This window comes from Sapajus apella, unplaced genomic scaffold (genome assembly GCF_009761245.1).
Source record: "Sapajus apella isolate SASKATOON/1434 unplaced genomic scaffold, GSC_monkey_1.0 scaffold18, whole genome shotgun sequence".
NCBI classification, from domain to species: Eukaryota; Metazoa; Chordata; class Mammalia; order Primates; family Cebidae; genus Sapajus; species Sapajus apella.
In genome coordinates, this window is record NW_022436958.1 from 28,806,759 (window position 1) to 28,830,902 (window position 24,144).

The window sequence follows — 24,144 nt, forward strand, 5'->3', positions numbered from 1 at the left end:
AGAATTATCTGAGGAGGATTTTCTCAATTCTGAATGAATATTAGAATTAGTGCATGGGCCAAGACCAATTGAACTCATATCTTTGGGTGAGAGGTAACTTTAATTTTTGAAGACTCATCACTGATGCTAATTCATACTAAGGACTGCGAACCAGCATACTTGGTTCTTCTTGCCCAATAGGACAAACATATTTTTCAGAAATGCAAACTGTCCTTCATTACATAACTCATCATGTACAGAATGAAGTTCCTAAGAGGATGGCTTTTGGAGTATTTATTTATCTTACAGATTCAGGAATTGACATCGATCTAACTATAATAGAGGTTGTTTTTTAGGACTGTAGTTAATAGAAAGGGAATTCTATTAGAATAGTTAAGGGAGATTGTGTTCAGGTAACATGCATCTACACATGCACACACACACACACCCTATGGCACCTTAACTCTCCCTAGTGTATACTGGGTGGAATGAATATGGGGGTGGTCTAGGAAACAGTATTAATTTATTTACAAAATAGCTCCCTCCAGTGAATCCTATCTGCTCTGTTGCATGAGAACCTTTAATCTGTACCAAAAGAAAGCAGCTCATGGTGGCCAGTCATAAAGCATACATCCAATTTGTCATTATCAACTCACAAATCTAGACAGGAAAGATTCTCATTCTCAACTTTTCCATTCTTGAGGCATCTCACACAATCTTTGTTTTCCTGCACTCTGTATAATACAGACCTATTTACAAAGAGAAGGGAGGAGAGAAGAGAGGTGAGGGGAAGTAAAGAAAGAGGAGAAAGGAAGGGAGGAGGGAACAATAGGGGAAAGTAGGAGAAAGGAGGGGAGTGTAAGAAATAGGATACTTCATAAACTGTAATTCTGAAAAAAGTCTACTGTGGGTACCTGCAGCACTGGTGAGGGAAGGAGGAAGAAAAAAGATGTGAGGGAAAGAAATGTTGCTTAGTTGTCAATATGTTAGATCTGAAATATAACCATGTTTCTTCTCTTATTTATTTTTATTTATTTATTTATTTATTTATTTTTGAGACAGGGTCTTGCTCTGTCACCCAGCGTGGAGAGCACTGGTGTGATCATGGCTCACTGCAGCCTTGACCTCCTGGACTGAAGTGATCCTCCCACCTCAGCCTCCTGAGTATCTGGAACTGCAGGCATTTGCCCTCATACCCAGCTCACTGTTTTTGTTTGTTTGTTTGTTTGTTTGTTTTTTGTAGAAACAGAATTTCCCCATGTTGCATGGGTTGGTCTCAAATTCCTGGACTCAAGCATTCCTCCTTCCTCAGCTTTCCAAAGTGTTGGAATTACAGGAGTAAGCCATTGCACCTGCCTCTCTCATTTTTTTTTAAAGAAAAGATAACCTGTAAGAAAAGTGAAGAGGACATTACACAAGTAAATGTTACAATAATTCCATGGATCCAGGAATAATGGTTTTCTTTTTCAACTGAACTAAATACATATTTGAGTGTCTACTATATATCAGCTTTGTAATAGCAGCTAAGATATCAAAGAGGAATATAACTACCAAAAGAAAGGCTAAACCAGAGGTGAAGAAACTGGAAAGCCATGCTAGAGTTTGGAATTGATTCTGTGGCAGAGGAGTGATTACTTCTGAGCAGTAGAAGGAGCAGTGATATATGATACATCTGTTACTGCTAAATCTGGTAGTAATAAGGCTACGTTGTCCATTTTTTTGCTAGTATTTTACAGCTATCTCATTTTCCCAATTTTTAAATGGGTTGTTATCTCTTGGTATTGCATATATATTTTATTAAGTAAAGAATATAATTAGATTTTTAAGCCATCAAATGTGACATTTTCTGCTGACAGCCTATTTTAATCAACTTACTTTGTTTTATATTTACAGATACATTACAGTTTATTTCTGTCACTTTACTTTGTGCTTTCTACTTGTTGAAGCTTTTCCTTTGTTCTTCTCTTCCTTCTTGTCCTCTTTTGCTTTGTGTTTTCTATTTTTCTTTCCGTTTTCTCTGATGGAAAGTTACACATCATCTCCCTTCCTCCATCCCTCCCTTCTTTCCTTCCTGTCTTCTTTTTTCTTTCTTTTTTATAAGTGATTACTCTTAAATTTTAACATGCATTCTTAATTAAGGTGAGCTATAATCACATCTGTACTCTGATCTGGAAAAGTGAATTTTCCTAGACTGACTGCCTATCACCGCTCTCCTCTCATAGATTATTTTTGTCTAGTATCTTGACTCTACCTTAATTTGAGATAAAACAGATTAAACAGTATTATTACATGAATTTGTAGGTAGTGCTTATATAGACTTACATACTAATTACTAGTAATTTTTCCCTCAAATTTATTTCTTCTGTCAACTTTTTCATTTTGTGTTCTATTTCTTTCTTGAAGTATATCTCTTAGGGATTCTATTTGTCAGAACTGTTAGCAGGAAAATGACTCTGTTTTTCTTTTTCTGAAAATGGCTTTATTTTGGACACATTTTTACATACATTAGCTTAGATTATAATTATTTTGTTTATTTTTTCACTTCTATGAATCTATGAAATTATTTTTATTAATCTGACTCAGAATTTACGGTAATAAAAGTTAAGAATTCACAGATCAATATCTTTAATTCAGAAAATTCCAGGGAAATTATCAGCTTTTACCACTACAAATATTTTCTCATCCCTATTTTTTTATTCTGTCTGGAACTCCTTACGAATATATGTTAAATGTCTAATTTTTTTCTCCATAACCCCTAACATTCCTTTTTTAAAAATTTCTAGTGCTCTCCCTTGATAATTTGTTAGGTTTTGGTATCAAAATAATACTGACTTTATAAAACAAGTTGGGAGGCATTTATTCCTGAAAGAGTGTAAGAGAGATTATTTCTCCCTTAAATACGGATAGAATTCAAGAGTAAAGTCATCAGAAAACTGCGTCTTCTTTGCGGGAAAGTTTTTAATTAAAGATATCAATTTCTTTTCTTTTCTTTTTTGAGACGGAGTCTCGCTCTGTCCCCAGTCCAGAGTGCAGTGGCGCGATCTTGGCCCACTGCAGCCTCCACGTCCCAGGTTCAAGCGACTCTCCTGCCTCTGCCTCCCGAGTAGCTGGGACCATAGGCGTGCTCCACCACACCCAGCTAATTTTTGTATTTTTAGTAGAGATGGGTTTTCACCATGTTAGCCAGGTTCGTCTTGATTTCTTGACCTCTGTATCCTCCCACCACGGCCTTCCAAAGTGCTGGGATTACAAGGTATGAGCCACCACGCTGGGCCAAAGATAATCATTTCTTAGGTGTGTAGGACCACTAAGATTGTTTTTTGAACTTTTTAGAGTTGACAAATTGCAGTTAAGAATTTGTTCATCTAAGTTATTATTTGAATTTATTGTATAAATTGTTCATATTACTCCCTTATTATGCTTTTAATGTCTTTGGCTTCTCTAGTTATCTTTCCTTTTTTTTTTTTTTGAGACGGAGTTTCACTCTTGTTACCCAGGCTGGAGTGCAATGGCGCGATCTCGGCTCACCGCAACCTCCGCCTCCTGGGTTCAGGCAATTCTCCTGCCTCAGCCTCCTGAGTCACTGGGATTACAGGCACGCGCCACCATGCCCAGCTAATTTTTTGTATTTTTAGTAGAGACGGGGTTTCACCATGTTGACCAGGATGGTCTCGATCTTTTGACCTCGTGATCCACCCGCCTCGGCCTCCCAAAGTGCTGGGATTACAGGTTATCTTTCCTTTAATGTCTGATTCTCAAAATGTATTGTCTCTTTTCCTTCATTAACCCATATAGGAGTCTTTCAATTTTATGAAGATATTTTTAAAAATTCTACTCTTGTTCATTTTTTTCTGTAGTTCTTCTGCTTTCTATTTTAATTATTTCTCTTCTTTCCATCCCTACTATAATAATTTTCATTTTCTTTCCTCCCTGCACTGGCTGAACATTAGGTATGACACTGAAGAAGTGAGGTGACAATGGTAAGCTTTGTTTTGTTTCTACTATGAGTAAGGAAGGTTTTAATAATTCACTATTAAGAATGCCAGTTGGTACAGATTTTTCAAAAATAGATATCCATTATCATCTTTAAGGGGATCCTTTCAGTTCTTAATTTTCTAAAGGTTTTTTTGAAGTCAGGAATAAGTGCAAATTTTTATTAAGTTTTTCTGTATCTTACTTAGAAAATCATGATCTCATTTTTCTTTTGTATTCTGATATTGTGGTAAACAGTGATTGATTTTTAGGATATTAATCCTAACTATGCTCCTGGAATTTAATTAAATTTGGTTATTTGAATGATCAGTTTCATATATTGCTTCAAATTTCGCATATCTTGTTTTATATTCCTACGTCTATGTTTGTGAAAGAGCTTAGATGGTAATTTTTTTCTTTTAATGTGCTTGTTAGGTTTTGAAATCAAGACTATGTTAATCTCTTAAAACAAGTTGGTAAGGGATTTTTGTTGTTGTTCTCTGGTAGAGAAGAAACATGATTGGTGTTAATTTTTTTCTTAATTCTTTGGATAATTAATTAGTAAAATCTGAGCTTGAATTGTTTATATGTACACATTTTTAATTATGCATTTATTTTCTCTGACAAAAGACCATTCAGATTTGCTGTTACTTCTTGTTTCACTTTCTGTAACTTGATAAAATTTCAAGTTGATTCAGGTAAAATCATTTATAATGATATCGTTTTTTAAAACTCCGTAGGATCTTTAGTGATGGCCCTTTGTTGATTCCTGTTATTGGTATTTTGTGATTTCTCTTTTTTACTTATTAAGTCTTTTGAAGAAACAACTTTTGCTTTTTAAAATCTTCCGGACTGCATTTTCTTTTCTATTTCATTTTTTGCTTTTATATTTATAATTTTCTTTCTTTTATTTCTTTCGTTTCGATTTATCAGTGTTTTCTAACTTCTGAAAATCTCTATTTCATTCACTGATTTCAACCTTTGTTCTTTTTTTAATAAATGCACTTAAGACTATAAATTTCTCTCTAAGTATGGCTATAATAACATCCTGCAAATATTGGTATATTTTATTTTGTTAACATTCAGTTTAAAATATTTTCTCATCTCTATCTTAATTTTTAAAAATCTTACTAGAAACTTAGAACTGCTTAATTTCCAAATACTTGAAAAGTTTTCTAGATATATTTGTTTTGATTTCCAATTTAATTTTTCTACATTCAGATTACATAGATAATATACTTTGCATAATCTTAATTATTTAACTTTAAATAATTATGGGAAAATGCTTTGTAGCTCAGCATCTATCAAATGTGTCATATACTTCATGTGCAGTTGAAAATAAAGTACATTTCAGTTGATAAGTACAACATTCTATACGTTTTATTCTTGAATTTGAAAGAAATTTTTATTTCTTTTGGCTGTTTTTACTATCCTTTACCAGAAGGGGTGTGTAAAAATTTTCCAACATAATTATAATTTTTTTTTTTAAATTTTAGTCCTGTTAACTTTTGCTATATATTTTAGTTTTTATTTGGATGTTTGATATCTATTAAGTGCCTAAATTTTTAAAATGCTACATTTTTCTAGTAGATGGATCCTACTGTCCTTTAAAATAGTCCTGTTAATTTTTAGTAATGATTGCCCTAAGTTTGTTTTGTCTGATTATTATTATACCTATGGTGGCTTTTGCTGGGATGGTGGTTGCATGGTACATCCTTCATTGCTTCACTTTAAATGTTTCTGCAACCTCATATTCAATATTGAAAATTGATGAATTGTGTTTTATATCTAATCTAATAATCTCTCTCTCATACACACACAGACACACTACACACAGACACACACCTCACATTTGCATTGAAATTTTATGACTTCTTTTGGATTATTTGTATAATTCAGTTTTATACATTTTCTCACTATACTGTTTATAGTTACCCCAGGAATTGCCACATGAATGTATTACATTTTAAAATGAATTAGTAGTTCACTGCTTTCTGGACGTTACTAGGAGATGAGAGCACTTTTATTCTATTTCTGCCATTTCATCTTTTGTACGATTATTATGTATTTTCATTTTACATGTAGTCTAAACTCTGAAAGACATTATTATTATTACTGTTATGAAGTCAATGCTTACTTAGTGTATTGAAATGTTTTCATTCAATAGTATGAAGATACTACCTGAGACTGGGTAATTATAAAGGAAAGAGGTTTTGTTGTTGTTGTTGTCTGTCTGTTTTTTCAGAAGGAATCTTGCTCTGTTGCCCAGGCTGGAGTGCAGTGGTATGGTCTCAGCTCACTGCAACCTCCGTCTCCTGGGCTCAAGTGATTCTCCTGCCTCAGCCTCCGAAGTAGCTGGGACTACAGGCACTTACCACCACACCCAGCTAATTTTTGTATTTTTAGTGGAGACGGGGTTTCACCATGTTGCCCAGGCTGGTCTTGAACTCCTGATCTCAAGTGATCCACTTGCCTCAGTCTCCTAAAGTACTTGAATTACAGGTGTGAGCCCCCACACACAGCCAGAAAGAGATTTAATTGATTCACAGTTCCTAGTGTCTAGGGAGGCCTCAAGAAAATTACAATCATGGCAGAAAGTGAGAGGGAAGCAAGGCACACCTTACATGGCAGCAGGAGCGGGAGAGAATTTGAGGAAGTGCCATACTTCAAAACCATCAGTTCTCGTGAGAACTCACTCACTAACACGAGAACAGCACTGGGGAGCCACCACCATTATCCAGTCACTTCCTACCAGGTCCCTCTCTTGAAGGTGAGAATTACAATTTGAGATGAAATTTGGGTGGGGAAACAGAGCCAAACCATATCACTTAGTATTCCCAAAATGCTTACTTTTTTATTCTTTCCTACATTTTCTAGTTATCTACAGATTATTTCCCTTCTGCCTGAAAAAAACATTTTTAATATTTCCTTTACTGTGGGTCTGCTCTTATTGACTCTCTCAAGTTGAATTTGTCCCCCATTTTTTTTTTTAATTTTCACTTTTGAAGGATATTTTCACCAGATATTTGAGTTCCAAAAGATTTTTTCTATTTTAGCATTTTGAGGTGACAGTCATTGTCTTCTGTAAAAAGAATAATTTTGAAAAAAACCTAAAACAACAATTCTCATGAAAATAAAAACATGAACACATATGAAAGATTTCATTTAACTCATTAATTAATGAGAAAATCCATAAGAAGCAAACAACAGGAGGAGAATTTGACTTATAAAGATCCATGAGTTCTGCCTGACAACATGTATTTGCTTTGCCATGAACAGGAATCACTTCCTGGCCACAGGTAGGATTATCAGAAACAGAGGCTGTGTGGTCTCTTGGTGGAGATTCCTTCTCTAAATGTTGCTTCCAGATGTCTCTGGTCCATTGATCTTTTGGGCAGTTTCATAGCCTGCTTTCTACCCCTCCCCATGCCATAGCTCCAAAGAAATTCTGAATCCACTTTTGCTCTAGGTGCAGACCATGTGTCATTGTAGCCATGTGCTTAGCCTCCTCCTGGGCCTGCATGATGGCACCAAGGCACTCCAGGGTTGTGCTAAATGTGAGTCATTCCTCAACATCTTGCAATTTTTTTGGCCTATGCCCTGTAAAGGGCAGAACATGCCCTCTGCTTGTGAGTCCCTTAAATGTTTGTCTCTTTGAATGTCTATCTTTGAGTTTTAATTGTGAGGGAGGAAAATCAGATTATTTATATATAATACTTTACTCAATATTTTTCTCTTACTTTTCAGCAGCTAGCAACAGTGATTTTCCTTCCCTTTGAGGCAGAAACTTTCTTTACATAATATACTATTCTTTGTATTCTGGGATTCATATTTTGTTCAATTCTCTGAACTCTGAGTCTTAATATGCAAAAATCTGATGTTACTACGGATTTATGCATATCAAATTTGGAGATGAGTGTTTTTTTATTGTTGATATAACTGTATCTTAATTTTTATTCTTTGAAACAGAAGGCTTCATGGTCTTCATGATGGAAAGGATTCAAGAAAATGAGAGAAATTTACCAGAATAATAAAATGCAATAGCAGACAACTCAAACACTACCTTAATAAACATAAAATACATGTACATATATTTTTAATTTGATAAATGCTATAGTATACTCTTGGAGCCAATCTTTAGGCTCTTAAGAGGGATTATCACCCTATTCCCATTTCTAGAAAGGCTTTAAATAAAGAATTGGCATAGAACTATAGTTGGATTTAGTAACTACTGCCATTTTTTCCATACTAGCCAGCACCTTTTGACAAACCTGCCAATATTTTAGAAAGTCATATTTTGATGTACCTGGTCATCCTTTTTTATCAGTTCCTCAAAAAGTTAAACACAGCATTATCACATGACCCAGAAACTCTACGCCTAGGTATACACCCAAGAAAAAAGGAAACACATGTCTAATACAACCCTGCACACAAATGTTTATAACATTACTCATAATAGAAAAGCAAAGGTGGAAAAAAGTGCCCATCCATAGATGAATAAACAATTGTGGTATACATATATAATAATTTATTATTCAGTCATAAAAAATGACGTACTGATACATGCTACACTCTGGATGAATCTCAAATACGTATGACAGGTGTAAAAAGCCATGCATAAAAAGTCACATATTATGTGATTCCTCTTATATACCCAGAATGAGCAAATCAATAGAGATCAAAAGAAGATTAGTCTGGGCTCAGTGGCTCACGCCTGTAATCCTAACACTTTTAGAAGGCCAGGTGGGGAGGATTGCCTGAGCTCAAGTGTTCTAGACAAGCCTGGACAACATGGCAAAACCCTATCTCTACAAAAATTAGCCAGTCACGGTGGTGCAGGCTTGTGGTTCCAGTTACTTGGGAATCTGTGGTGGGAGGATTTCTTTAGTCCAGGAGGTTGAGGCTTCAGTGTGCCTTGTTCCTGCAAGTACGCTCCAGCCTGGGCAATAGAGCAAGACCCTGTCTGAAAAAAATAAAATAAAAATAGATTGAAGGTTATTTGGGATGGAGGGACAGCAGAACAGGAAGCGCTTACTTAATGGTTATGGCATGTTTTAATGGAGTAATAAAGATGTGAAACTACAGAAAGCTTGTGGTTGCACAACATGTGACTATAATAAATACTAATAAATCGTACACTTTAAAATGGTTCTGTTATGTGAATTTCACACCAATGTAGTTACGTAGAAAAAGTAAGTTAGTTAACGTTATTGCAACCCTATCCACAAGGGGGCGCTGCTTCCATTAAGAAACGTGACTCGTAAATTTTTTTTGGCTGGTAGGAGGGCAGTTAGCCTTGCAAATGCGTTTTCTGCTTATTTTGCATCTATTTTAGTTGTAAAACAATGAAAGCAAATATCCACTTTGGAAACATTACTAGAAAAATAATGTTTACATTTGAATGTGTCTCTTCAAGAAAAACCATTTGTGAAGCATTTTTATGGAGAAAAGATTTCTTTCCTTGAGCATAGATCTCATAGTGCAAAAAATAAACCAACATGAGGAAATTATGAAACTAAAGACATGGCTAATGGAAAGCATCTCAGCGACTAACATAAAATTGAATGAGCAAAGTGTTGAAGTATTCATATCAATAGAGAGTTTCACTGTAAGTACTTGAGAATCTCAAAAGTGTTTATGCACATTTTCATGAGCACAGTAAAATCTGGTTGTCCAACTCAGAACGCGTCTTTAATTTTGTCTCTAATTCAGAAAATACTTCATCACTTAGTAAAGCTACATTTCTTGAGGTTGCATCAGGAATAACATAATTAACACATCATATACCAGAGTTCCTGTGGCCAAGGGTTTTAAGAGAGTAACACAGGAAGTGTTGTGCACACACGTGTGCAATATTTATTTTTCAGCTCCAAATTCTCACAATAAGTCACTCTTCCCACAAAAAGAATGTCTTTCTGCCACTGTTCACAACAAAATCCCAAATGTAACAAAAAAGCCCAGGAAAACATAGCCCCTAAAGTAAATCTGATCCAAAACAATCTGATTAAAGCCGTATAATTATAGCACTGTAAAGTCATTCTTAGGTTATTTATAAAGTCAGCAGTCAACATTTTCCAAGGCATACTAATAGGAGCCAAGCCTTGCTCAGGAACCAGTTGATAAAGACTATAAAGCTTATCCTCTGAGCAAAACCAGAATGATGTCACTACCAAATCCCTCATAAAATAAGAAACAGGCATTTTAGCGCAGGTAGTTTGGGACAAGAATCAATATGGGGCTTGGCAAGAGAGTCCAAAAATCCAGAAACATATGTTTAATCTTGGGCTTTTCTTTAGAAAGATTTGGATGTATACCAGAACCTACTCTGTAGTCAATACAACAATAAATCATGCACTGTATACATTTTCCTAAGGTACTTCAGTTCATTCATTTTAGAAACACACAAATGTCATCTTTATGAAATAATCTTCAGATATTGTTATTATAGCATATTGATTTTCAATTGCTGAGTAACAAATAACCACAAATGTTGTGGTTCAGACCACATATCCAGTATTTATTATCCCACAGTTTGTTTAGGTCAGGAATCTGGGTACCGTTTACCTGGGTCCTCTGTTCAGCCTCACAAGGCTGCAATCACAATGTCAGCCAGGACTGGAAGCTTATCTGAAGCCTGGCATCCTCTTCCAAGTTTAAGCGGCTGATAGTAAAATTCAGTTCCTGTCAGCTATAGGACCCATGGCAGTTAGTTTCTTCAAGACCAGCAGGTGAGTTTCACTGCTTCAAGGCTTTGAGCCCAGGGAAGACCTAAACCCTCTTTTACAAGGCTTACTTGATTTGGTCAGGCTACCTAATATAATCTCCTTTAGATGGACTGAAAATCAGACTGTTTTGATACCCTAATGACATTTGCAAAATCCCTTTACTTTTGTCATATTCTATTGGTTGGAAGCAAGTTGCACATTCTGCCCACATTTGAGTGGAGGGGAGTATAAGAGGGTGGTGGTCTAAGGTGGGCCAGCCACATATAAAGATGGCTGGATTAGATGAACTCTGACTACCCTAATCAAAATCTAGTGGGTATGCAGGACAATCCAGGAAGAAAGCATCTTCTACAGCCCTCCCCTCATTATAGAGTAACAAGGCTTCTTTCTGTCCAGTGGCTACAAATATCACCCAGGCAACAAGCATAACCAGTCATCACACCTTATGCCTTCACACTAGCATATTCATTCGTACTACAAATAAACTTGTCATTCCCCATAAGACAATGCCCTAAGCATGGAAAGTTAAAATGTTTTTTGTCCATTTATATATTTGTTATTTGTGCCAGTACAGGGGATGTGTGGGTTAGAAGCATGCAGCTTGGATTTTAAAAATTGAAATTAAAGTTCTATCAGTACGTTAGTAGGAAAATCAAGTAGAAGTTATCTAGTCATAATTTTGGCTTGTCTCTTTTATTCAGGATATGAGGAATTGCTGGAGCTATTTTTCTTTTTGCAGTTTATCCTATTGAACACACACACACACACACACACACACACACACATACACACGATGAGTTCATTCTCACACCACTTAATGCACATAACTGTTTTCTCAGGAAGGTACTGAAGTGAGCTGGCAACCACATATTGGTTACTGCATCAGTGAGGAAAAGTGGCTACTCCATACAATCCCAAGAATGAAAAATTAGAATTTTGAAGAACAAAACCAAAAAAGCCAAATACAAAATTGAATTAAATTTAAGCCATAAAGGAATAAAGAAAAGTAACAAGCAAAAGAGTGTTCTTAAAAACAATGTTAAACTTAAAGGGCCTTATGTGAGGCAGTAAAGATATTGCAGGGATAGACATTGGAGACAGCTTGCAAAAGCAACATTGCTGGAGGCTGGTTTTAAATCCTGACTGCATGGCCTTGCATAATTTGTTAGTCCTGGCAGTGATGCACAACATTTGGAATAATCATTCGAAATGAAATTTAACTCTTACTTGAGGATCATTTGTAATAATGATTTAATATGTTACCAGAAATGATAACGTGATCAAGTCACTCAGTCAGTAGGTGTTTGCTTAAGGCCAGTTACATGTCCAGTACAATGTTAGATTACAGAATATTGAGAAAGCGGTCCTGTATAATGCTAGACTTTTCTCAGAGACCAGAATTTGGTATGAACTAGTAATGAAGGGGTCAGAATATTGAAGAAGTCTTATCATGAAACACAAGCCAATGATCCTTTAAGTGTCTCATGATACAATGACTTGTCAAAAATGCCTTGCTGTATATTAGAACGTGAGTTTCTGTCTTAAGTGAGAGAGCATCCAGGAGTCCAAGCCAGTCACCTTTGGGATGGTAACCATAGAGACACTGCATCTTGGCTCCCTTGGCAGACTTCAATGCCAGTTACTCAAGGATAATCAGCCATTTGTGTCAAAATATGGAGGATACCAAGGTATAGTGCCACCAGCCCATGCAGAGAATAGGATCAAGCATATAGCATGTATTCATTAAATATTGCTGCAAAGTTGAGGGAGTGAAAATCTGTTTATCAGCTTTCTGAAGTATTTGGAACAACTTAGAATTTGTAGTAGTTTGCACACCCCTCATGCCTTTCCTGTTAGAACTTTTTTCTACCCCAAATCCCATAGCATGGGCAGTCAGCAGACATCCTTCCACTGTGTGATTGCACCCTACTGCTCACAGTTGATTGCACCAGGGATGAAGACTGGACCTAAGCCGGTCAATCAAATTCTCTTCCTTAATCGTTTGAACTAAAGACACCGAGACTGGGAATTGCAAGTTCAACTATGTAACAGCAGAGCTGAAAAAGCCTCTCTTCTTCCTGAGACCTGGTTCTTCAACATTTCTTTGGATTCTCTGCAGTATCTTTTCTATAAATCCTTTTTTTCATTCATTTTTTTTTCTTGCTTGGGCTACTTTGATAGTTTTATTAATTTTCACCAAACATATCTCAAATAGGACCACTGACATGCTTTTGGAAAGTGCTGGAGACTGAAGAAAGAAATGTGAGACATCTGTGCATGAATCAGCTTGTTTCTTTATTTTTCTCACTTCAAGCATAAAATCTATCAAACTGTAAGCTTTTAAGACATTGCAGTCTCTCCGGGATGCAGCAAGTTTAAATGCAGATAAATTTATTTTCTGAGAACTGGTTTTGTATAAATTCATTCAACCACTTACAACAGTGTCCCACCTGAAAATGAAAACACCACAACATAACATTTTCCATAAAAATAGGTTAGAGTAAAAAGCGATGGCTGTGTTGTAAGGATCATGAAGAGATTCAGTAGCACTGATCATTTTGTTAAGCATTCATTGTTTTCTATGTATAAGCCACAGTTTATGTATTGACTCATTTGTTCAGTGATATGCATAACATTACATGAACATACACACAGATTTAAAAAAAAGTTTGTCCTTTAACATTGTATCCTGTTATTTTTTTTTTTTAATTTTTCACAATACCTGAACCTTGATTACCACAAAGAAGAAAGGGTTGCAAAATACTATTTTTTAAGCTTATTGAACAGCATTATTTCTAAATTTCCATAACATCTTTTAAAAAAAGATATCAAGACTACTTTTTACTTTTGTTTTATTTTTCATTTTACTTTCAAATATGCTTAAAATGTCTTATAAAAGACATTTTAAAGTATAAAAGACATACATTTTAAAGTATTGTCAATGATAAAATTCACATGCTTCAGAGAGTATATAATTGAATTGATTATATATTGCTAATTTTGTCCTTCCTTGATGAAGACAATGTAACCCGGAGTAGGCTAGAGAGGATCGTTTAAAACTACCTGTTTTGGTGTTTTGAGTTATTACTATATTTGGTATTTAGCCGTTGGGATAACAATTACTGATGTAACAGAAGCACATCCAGCCCACTGTGTTGCTGTGGTCACAGGGGTCTGCCTCTGTTACTGCTTTTCTCTCAATGTTAGCAGCACTCCCTGTGGTTACGGATTGGTCTGACCCTACAAGTCTTTTTCTGACTGCATGTAGCTCAACACAGAGGAGTGATTCCAATCTCCGCTTGTCACTCATCTCTTACGCCAAATTCTGTAGTGAAAGGTGACAGCATACACTTAAATTGGCAATGAGCCCAAACATCAGAGTCTGAGATCTTGTCACTCTTAGGTCATTATCTGGGTACACAGATGGTGATCACTTCCGCTAAAAGTCTCAGGAGGCAGGGTCCTGTGGTGAAGCTTGACTATGAATAGGTAAGGGGAGCTCTGTCAGTTAGGTAACGTGAAACAATGTGGGAAAATACTGTTCCTCAAGCAATCCAGGTCTGACATCAGTCCTCTGCGTAGCCTTCCTGGTGTCTCATTTCCCAAAACCTCAGTTAATAACATTCATTTGTTGCATTCCTGATAGTGCCCTTTGGCCAGGATGTTTAGCCTACATGATCTTCTTGCTATGTGCATTTTACTGGAGATGTGCAGAAAAAGCATTGTGGACAGTGCATACTTGTAGCTTAAAAACAGAGCAAAAAGAGAGAGGCCTTTGATGGGGAATAGCTTAAGCTAGTGAGAAGAAAAAAATTAGAGGAGAGGAAGAAACACAGAGTGACTTTTACCAACCAAATTAAAAAACCCTGAATATCAGTCTATAACCTTTTATCTTTCTGAGGAGAATCACTGGTTACCACTGGAAGCTTTCATAGAAGAAGTCTCCTATGAGCTCTCCCTCAACTATATTTTTTGAGATTCTTCTTTCACAGTTGTCTCTACTTGTCACCTAGAAATAATAGTATCATTAATTATTACATATTAAGTTATATCATAATATATAACAATATTTTTATTTTTTATTATTGCAAACTTCAATTTTACTGTCACTCTTCCAAATAATTTACGTGAATTGCCTCATTTACTTCTCCCATCAAAAATATAAATATGATTTTTCCATTTCAGTTGGATAAACTGAGGCACAATGAGATTGGGTAACGTGCTTAACTGCACAGAACTGAGTGGCAGGGGCAGGATTTGAACCTATGCACTGTGATTCAAGCATGTACCCACTGAAATGTGCCACACATGTGAGTCTGACTCAACTCCATTTTATTCTAACAATTCCTTAACTCACTCAATGGCTTCAACCAAGCCGCACACCAAAGTTCACCTGAAGCTTTTTCCCTCTCCAAAGATGTGAGCAGCCAACATTTGCACTCAGGTCAAACTATCCTAGGGAAAAAAAGTGTCATTTTTATCAAGGTCTTTATAGCTGTTTGAACTTTTTTGAGGACTTGGGAGCAAGAAATAAGATGGGTTGAATGAACGTAACATCAGAGGCTTGTTTCTGGATTTATTCACTGATTAGTTCATCAAGTATTTGGATAAGCACTTGCTTTGTATCCTAGGGACTGAGGATTACCCATGAAAGAATTACCCCTCCATTTGGGCTTGTCTGCCCCCAAATCCAGACTGTTTCTTGGAGGCTATTAAAAATAATTTTGAGGCAAGTCTGTAAGAACAAATTATAACTAAAAACTAAAACATCTGCTGCCCACGGTGGCTCACACCTGTAATCCCAACACTTTGGGAGGCCAAGGAGGGATAATTGCTTGAGTTTAAGAGTTCAAGACCATCCTGGATAACATGGCAAAGTCCTATCTCTACACACAATACAAAAAATTAGCTGGGGGTGGAGTGGCGATGCATACCTATAGTCTCAGCTACTCAGGAGGCTGAGGTGGGAGGATCGACTAGGCCTGGGAGTGGAGGATATAGTAAGGAGAGCTCATGCCACTGCACTCCAGCATAGGCCACAGAGTAAGATTCTGTCTCAAAAACAAACAAATGAAAACCCATAAAACATTGATACCTCTCAATTCTGTGAACCACTGGATATAATAAATAGTGCTTTAGGATTCCTCTAACATATCTCCACTTTCCCTTCCAGCCACTTCATCACTTCACTGTTGCCTGACTTTGGTTTCGGGAGGGTGTCTCTGGAGTCACATGGTGAAACACGCCTGTGGACGGGAGTAGCTGCAGAGACTGAGGGCCCTGCCAGAGCAATGTGGACTCAAGAAACAGTACTGGGAACATGAAAGAGAGGGTGTTAGTATCGAGCATGCGACACTTGACTGCCAAAGCCCCAGCTGCCTTCCTGTTCTGCTCATAAAAAGCATAGACAAACAGGAAGGGGGTTATGAACTTATAACAACCATTTGGAAGTTGTGTGAAAGAAAAGGTAGTAAAATCCACATTTTATAATGTGGATCCAACCTGGATATTTCTTATCCAGAGGTATTGGCCCTGTGGGTGAGGCTAAGTGTATTTTACACAAGTTTCTGAACTGGGGTTTTAGAATTCAAGGTAGCATTGGCCAGCTTTGGACCCCGTGACATATGAATAGAGTGAATGAGTGTTTGTAGACCCCCAGAAATAGGGTCTACATATTTTTTTCCCAATCTTTCTTCAAGAAAGAAAATTGTCTTAGATTAGCTTTACTGACTCTACTGCACTGCAGACCAAACAGAAAGAAGCAGGCAAAGATATTTATATGGAAATATTTTAGCCATTAGTATCGGGAGAAAGGTTTTTTACAGCTTTTAGAATGTTGTCCCGAGGCTAGTATTAATACTTCTTCAAGGTGGGTAGGGGAGTGAAGGAAGGGAAGACAAGAAAGGGAGCATCCCTGGACAGTAAAGAACTGGTGTAAGTCCAAAAGAGATCTGAAAAATACTCCAAAAGAAAGGAAGGGAGGGGAAGGGAGACAGCATGAGCGAGAAAGGCAGGAGTCAGAGCTTATCAGGAATTCTAAGAAGGATACAGGAAGGCTCTTTCTGAAGGCAGCATGTAGTTTAGAGAGTGAAAAAGCACACTTGACCAGCTCTGAGGAGTTACTGTGAAGTCACCGTGTGCTGGGGATGCCAGAGGGTTAAAGGAACTTTCCGGTTTTCTTTCTTTCTTCTACTCAGATGGAAGGCAACTCTGAGAGTTTTGGAGGCCATGGTGATCAGTTGGCAGGTCCAAATTCAGATATGGCCAAAGTCACAAGACTGTAAATTGTATGCATCAAAAACCGGTTGTGATAACTTATCACAAATACACAAAAATCTTATTATGAGCCTAGAGTTCTTTTACCATTTACTGGTGTGTAACCTTGTTTCAGGTGTCTGCAACTGCCAACCTTCCATCAAAAGAAGGAGGAGGAGCTGGGCATGGTGGCTGTAATCCCAGCTACGCTGAAGGCTGAGGCATGAGAATTGTTTGAACTCAGGAGGTGGAGGTTGCAGTGAGCTGAGATCGTGCTACTGCACTCCAACGTGGGTGACAGAGCAAGACTCTTGTCTCAAAAAAAGAAAAAAAAAAAAATGGAGGAAGAAGAGAGAAAAGAATGGACATGAAAATGGGTACACTAAATTTCTTCAAAGGATTAGCCCAAGTAAAGACTATGGATGTATATGAAAACTGGATGTCTACACTTGTTACATTTAAAATTTTAATAATAAGCAAGTGTGTTTGAAACAATATTAGCTTTTTTATTTTTTTATAAGTGAAAACAAAAGAATATAGATGAACAAACAGACAAAAATTCTCTACATTGAGGTTCTGATTTTGTACAAAATGTATTGAAAAATGATGGGATTAAAATTCAATATCCAAGAAATTTTGGAGTTTAAAAAGTGGTTGTTTTTTTTAGAAAATCTACTTAGGTAATTGTTAACACTACTTAAGTGGAAACAGAAAACTGCATCACTGTAATTGGAAAAGATCCTCTCCTTTTATGACTTTTAAAGAGCAGTGTTTGTGAATATTACATGGATATGTCTAGTCAGGCAATATGATTTTTGTTGGTAGGGTGCAGCTATAAATTAACTAATGAAAATTTGCAACTCCAGCAGAATGCTCACATTAATGAGTCCTTTGGGATAACATTTGCTTGAACTATGTTTATCTAAACCAAAGTGGGAAAATCAATTAACTTAGAAATAATAATGAATTAATTTTCCTATTTCAGCCACAGTTATTCTCTCTTGGCTGATATGCTTTCTCTCTCTCTCTCCCTCTCTTATTAGATTTCTACATATAATTATTTTTCTGTTTCAGAGAGAATTAAAATTTCCTTCAAAGATTTAGAGAAGGAAGATTGTTTAAAATTGGCTTTATTGACTCTACTGCACTGGAGAGAAAACAGAAATAAGGAGGCAAAGGTATTCATATGAAAATGTTTTAACCATTAGTGTTAGGTTTTTGTTGTTGTTTTTTTTTTTTAATAACTTTTAGAATATTGTCTTGAGGCTACTACCCCTTCAAGAGGCTTAAAGCTCCAGACCCAGCTTTTAGTGAAAGTTCTGAACATCCAAGTTGGAAAGTTATTTTTTTAGTCAAAAGTGAAAGGTAGAAAATGAATAGTATAATAGAACTAGAAAAATTTCACTTCTTATTTCAGGGTTTGTTTTTACCTGATTACCCTAATTGATCTTATACAAGTGTGATTATAGTTTGTGTTGTTGTTATATTATTATTGTAATCATTGTAATAATATTTTTGAAGATATGAACTTCAATATTTCATAAGAGTATAATAATAATATTTGAAGAGCTCACCTAGTAATCCATTACTTCAAAGCACAAAACTGGAGGAAACTGCATGGCATATTGTAAATCCTGTGTTTATCTGCACTAATCACTTCCTGGTACTCTTGTGTTCAATGTTACATGAAATACTCTGACATAAAAACAAAAATGTACTTGCAATAATAAACATATTTGCAGAATTGTAATTAAAAAGTATTGCTATCCACCTGTTTTTTCCTTTACAATTTGAGTTATACCAAGGCTATAAAAGCTCCCATATTGTTATATTATAATGTCATATACATTAATGTTGTATATTATAATGTCATATACATGTCTCAAATGGCTATTAGGTTTTTATTCAGATGTACTCTCTAAGACCTCAAAATAATTGAAATTGGGTTAAAGGTTTGTCAAAAATTCTTCAATCTCCTAGATTCCTTTGTCACTTGTATAGTTCAAACTGCTTAATTACCTCCAAAAGCAAACAGCAAGGCCAAAGACTGCTTTGCCTATTTTTTGGCACTGATACTCTTTGTGCAATTTATATTTCTGTCTGCATCTGGTACTTCTGAAAAACAGTCTCTCAATGTTTCCTTGCTACTTCTTACATACATCGGTATATCATCTCAGGCTAGGAATAGAGTCAAGAGATGTTACTGGAGATATTCTGATATTGGCACATATAGCTGCCTAGGGAAAATGGAAAATAACACTTATTATAGTTTTACTTTTTTAATCAAGAAAGGAAATTATCAGTGTAAAAAAAATTTCAGTGTAAAAAACCACAGAACACAAAAAACACAACGGTAAAAATTCCACTGACTCCATTAGAATAATATTGTATTTAAGTTCAAATATTAGTGACTTTAGTTAAGACCTTGAGGCCTAAAAGTGTCATCCCTTAGACAGAAGCTGAAATATCTTTCTTTAGACACAGAAAATGTATTATTCTGATGATGCTGGGCAGGAAACATCATCCTAACCAATAAACATGGAGTTGATTCCAGACCACATCCAATAAAGATGTAGAAGCAGTTTTGAACCAGGGTAATAGGCAGAATAACAGGCAGACTGTATCCAATAAAGATGATGTGTATGCGTGTATATATATAAAGATGAGCCCAAATCAAGAGGGAACAAAAGGAAAGAAGAAAGGCATAAACACCACACTGCTTTTCTCTGGACACTCTAGGTTTGTATTTTGTACGTGAATCATATTAGTCTCTTATGGCCTAAACTGAAATAACTAGCATATTATAAACATTCTTTCATGGTAAACATCAATAATATCTAAAGCTCTGTTCAGTAGGGTAAGTTGAGATGGTATAAAATATAAAATTTGGTGGCAAGGAACCCACACAAATACACGCATACACACACATTTACAAGTTCTTATATTGGAATCGGATTTTATGTCAACAAATGGAAAGTATTAGTATAAGTGGATGATTCTAAGAAACATTCAGTCACTATGTCAATGGGAGAGTTAGCTGCTGATGTCACCTGTGTCCCAACAGTAATTATATCTACATGAACCCTCTTAACTCAGAATGTCACCATTTGTACTGTTTTCACTAAACCTGGGGGTTGCCATAGTACTGTTTTCACTAAACCTGGGAGTTGCCATAGTACTGTTTTCACTAAACCCCTAGGGGTTGTCTTGGGATCCTCAGTGGCACCAAATCTCAGGTCATGACAAATGTACCATGAGCCTGTGTGTCAAGGATCCCAAGACAACCCCTAGGTTTCACAGGACTGTAGATAAGAAGCTAACAGAACTCAGCATATGGTTGTACCAAATTTTAGATTCTCAGAGGGAAAGTACAATATAAACAACATTATTTATACAAACACGCTAGGCACAATGAGTCATTGTGATCATTCTGGGAAAGTTACATATAGTTGCAGGGAACTGTTTATCAGCTAAGTTCTCCTATGCCAGCCAGGGGCCAACCTAGCATGCAGCTCCTTCTAAGAGAGCAGTCTCAGGTCTACTGTGAGAATTGCTTTCTGTATAGCTTGAAACCTACATTTATTGTCAAACATAAGAATAAGAATTTTTTTTTAAGGAATCATAGAGAGAGATTCTTGGTGGTAAAATAATGACTGAATGAGATTCTATCTATCTATCTATCTGTCTATCTATCTATCAATCATCTTCCATCTATCTATCTATATCTTTCTAGCTAGTATCTATCAATGAATTGATGTGTAAATCAGCATCATTATTGTTGTTGGAATTACAAATAAATGGAATAACTTATCCCATTTGTAATTGTAAGACAGCCTTAATAAAATGATAAAGGAATAATAAAATGATAAAGGTAATTTTAAGTATATTAAAAGTAGTTGAAATATACTTATGACTTTCTTTTTAAATTATTATTATTATTTCAACAGTTTTGGGGGAACAGGTGGTGTTTGGTTACATGGATAAGTTCTTTAGTAATGATTTCTGAGATCTTGGTGCACCCGTCACACAAGCAGTGTACAGTGCACCCAATGTGTAGTCTTTTATCCCTCATCTGCCTCCCACTCTTCCCCTCAAGTCCCCAGAGCCCATTATGACATTCTTGCATCTTTGCATCTTTGTAACTTAGCTCCCACTTATAAGTGAAAACATACGATGTTAAGTTTTCCATTCCTGAGTTACTTTCACTTAGAATAGTGGTCCCCAACTCCATCTGGGTTTCTGCGAATGCCGTTATTTCCTTCCTTTCTATAGCTGAGCGTATTCCACGGTGTGTGTGTGTGTGTGTGTGTGTATGTGTGTGTGTGTGTGTGTGTGTATCACATTTTCTTTATCCCCTCATACGTTCATGGGCATTTAAGCTGGTTCCATATATTTGAAATTGTGAATTTTGCTGCTATAAACATGTGTAAACAAGTGTCTTTTTCTCTGGGTAGATTCTTTCTCTGGGTCTACTTCTTTTCCTGTGGGTAGATTCCCTGTAGTGGGATTACTGAATCAAATGGTAGTTTTCCTTTAGTTCTTTAAAGAATCTTCACACTGTTTTCCATTCTGGCTGTACTAGTTTACATTCCCACAAGCAGTGTAAAACTGTTCCCTTTTCACCACATCCATACCAACATCTATTTTTTTTTTCATTTTTAAAAATTATGGCCATTTTTGCAGGAGTAAGGTGGTATCTCATTGTGGTTTTGAATTGTATTTCCCTAATCATTAGTGACATTGAGCATTTTTCCATATGTGTGTTAGCCATTTGTGTATCTTCCTTTGAGAATTGTCTATCTATGTCCTTAGTCCACTTTTTGATGGGATTGTTCGTTTCTTTTCTTTTTTCCATTTATTTATTTTATTACATTTTAGGTTTTGGGGTACATGTGAAGAACATACAAGATTGTTGCATAGATACACACGTGGCAGTGTGATTTGCTGCCTTCCTCCCCATCACCTACATCTGGCATCTCTCTCCTTGCTATCTTTCCCCAACTACCCACCCCCCACTGTCCCTCCCCTATTTCCCCCCAACTGACCCCAGTGTGTAGTGCTCCCCTCCCTGTGTCCATGTGTTCTCATTGTTCAACATCCGCCTATGAGTGAGAACATGCGGTGTTCGATCTTCTGCTCTTCTGTCAGTTTGCTGAGAATGATGGTTTCCAGGGTCATCCATGTCCCTACAAAGGGTACAAACTAATAGTTTTTGATGGCTGCATAATATTCCATTTGTTTGTTTCTTTCTTGCTGGTTTGTTTGAGCTCCCTGTGGATTCTGGATATTAGTCCTTGGTTGGATGCATAGTTTGAGAAGATTTTCTTCCACTCTGCAGGTTTTACTCTGCTGATTATTTCTTTTGCTGCAAAGAAGCTTTATAGTTTAATTAAATCCAATCTCTTCATGTTTGTTTTTGTTGCTTTTGCTTCTGGGTTCTTGGTTATAAAGTCTTTGACTAAGCCAATGTATAGAAGGTTTTTTTTCTGATGTTATGTTCTAAAATTTATATGGTTTCAAGTCTCAGATTTAAATCCTTGATCCACTTTGAGTTTATTTTTGCATAACGTGAGAAATGAAGGTTGAATTTTATTCTTCTATGTGGGCTTGCCAATTATCTCAGCACTATTTGTTTAATAGGATATCCTTCTCTATTTTATGTTTTTGTTTGCTTTGTTGAAGATCAGAATTTGGCTTTATTTCTGGGTTCTCTGTTCTGTTCCATCAGTCTATGTGCCTATTTTTTATATCAGTACCATGCTGTTTGGTGACTATATCATTATAGTATGTATAGTTCTACATTAGGTAATATGATATCTCCAGATTTGTTCTTTTTGCTTAGTTTTGCTTTGGGTATGTGGGCTCTTTTTTGTTCCATATAAATTTTGGGATTGTTTTTTCTAGTTAGAATTGTTTTTTAATAATTCTGTTAAGAACAGTGGTGGAATTTGATGGGAATTGCATTGAATTTGTAGATTGCTTTTGCAGTATGGTCTTTTTTACAATATTGATTCTACCCATCTTATGAGCATGGGATGTGTTTCCATTTGTTCATCTCATCTATAACTGCTTTCTGTGTTGTTCTGTAGTTTTCCTTGGAAAGGTCTTTCACCTCCTTGGTTAGGTATATTCCCAAGTATTTTATTTCTTTTTTTGCAGCTATTGTAAGAGGGTTTCAGTTTTTGAGTTGATTCCCAGTTTGGTTGTTGTTTATGTCTAGCAGTGCTACTGATTTGTATACGTTGGTTTTGTACCCTAAAACTTTACTGAATTCATTTATCAGGTATAGGAGCTTTTTGGATGAGTCTTCAGGGTTTTCTAGGTATATAATCATATCATTAGTGAACAACAACGATTTGTCTTCCTCTTTACTGACTTGGATGCCCTTTATTTCTTTCTCTCATTTGATTTTTCTTCTTCCTCAGGAGCACTAATCTTATGTTTAGTCACATAACATAATCCCCAATTATTTAGAGGCTTAGCTCATTAAAAAATTTTTTTTCTTTGTATCTGTCAGATTGGGTTAATTCAAAAGCCTTGTCTTTGAACTCTGAAGTTCTTTCTTCTACTTGTTCAATTCTGTTGTTAAAACTATCTAGCGTATTTTGCTTTTCTCTAAGTGTGTCTTTCATTTCCAGAAGTTGTGATTGTCTTTTATTTATTATATCTATTTCTCTGGAGACTTCTTCATCCATATCCCATATATGTTTTTACATTTCTTTAAGACAATTTTTATCTTTTTATGATGTCTCCTTAAGTAGCTTAATAATCAACCTTCTGAATTCTTTTTCTGGCAATTCAGAGATTTCTTGGTTTGGAACCATTGCTGGAGAGCTAGAGTGAGTCTTCTAGAACCTCAGGTGTCTTATAGAACCTTGCTTTGTTATATACCAGAATTACTTTTCTAGTTCCTTCTCATCTGGATAGACCTGGAACTCAAGGGCTGCTGTCAGGTTTTTTTGTACCATGGAATGATCCCTTGATATGGGGGTCTCCTCCTTCCTCTAGGGATAAGGCTTTCTGACAGCCAGAATGCAGTGATTGTTATTTCTCTTCTAGGCCTAGCCATCCAGAGGGGCAACTGGGCTCCAGCCTGGTGCATGTCTGCAAAGAGTTCTGTGATGTGATCTGTGTTCAGGTCTCTCAGCCATGGATACCAGCAACTGTTCCAGTAAAGGTAGCAGGGTAGGTAAGTGGACTCTGTGATAGTCTT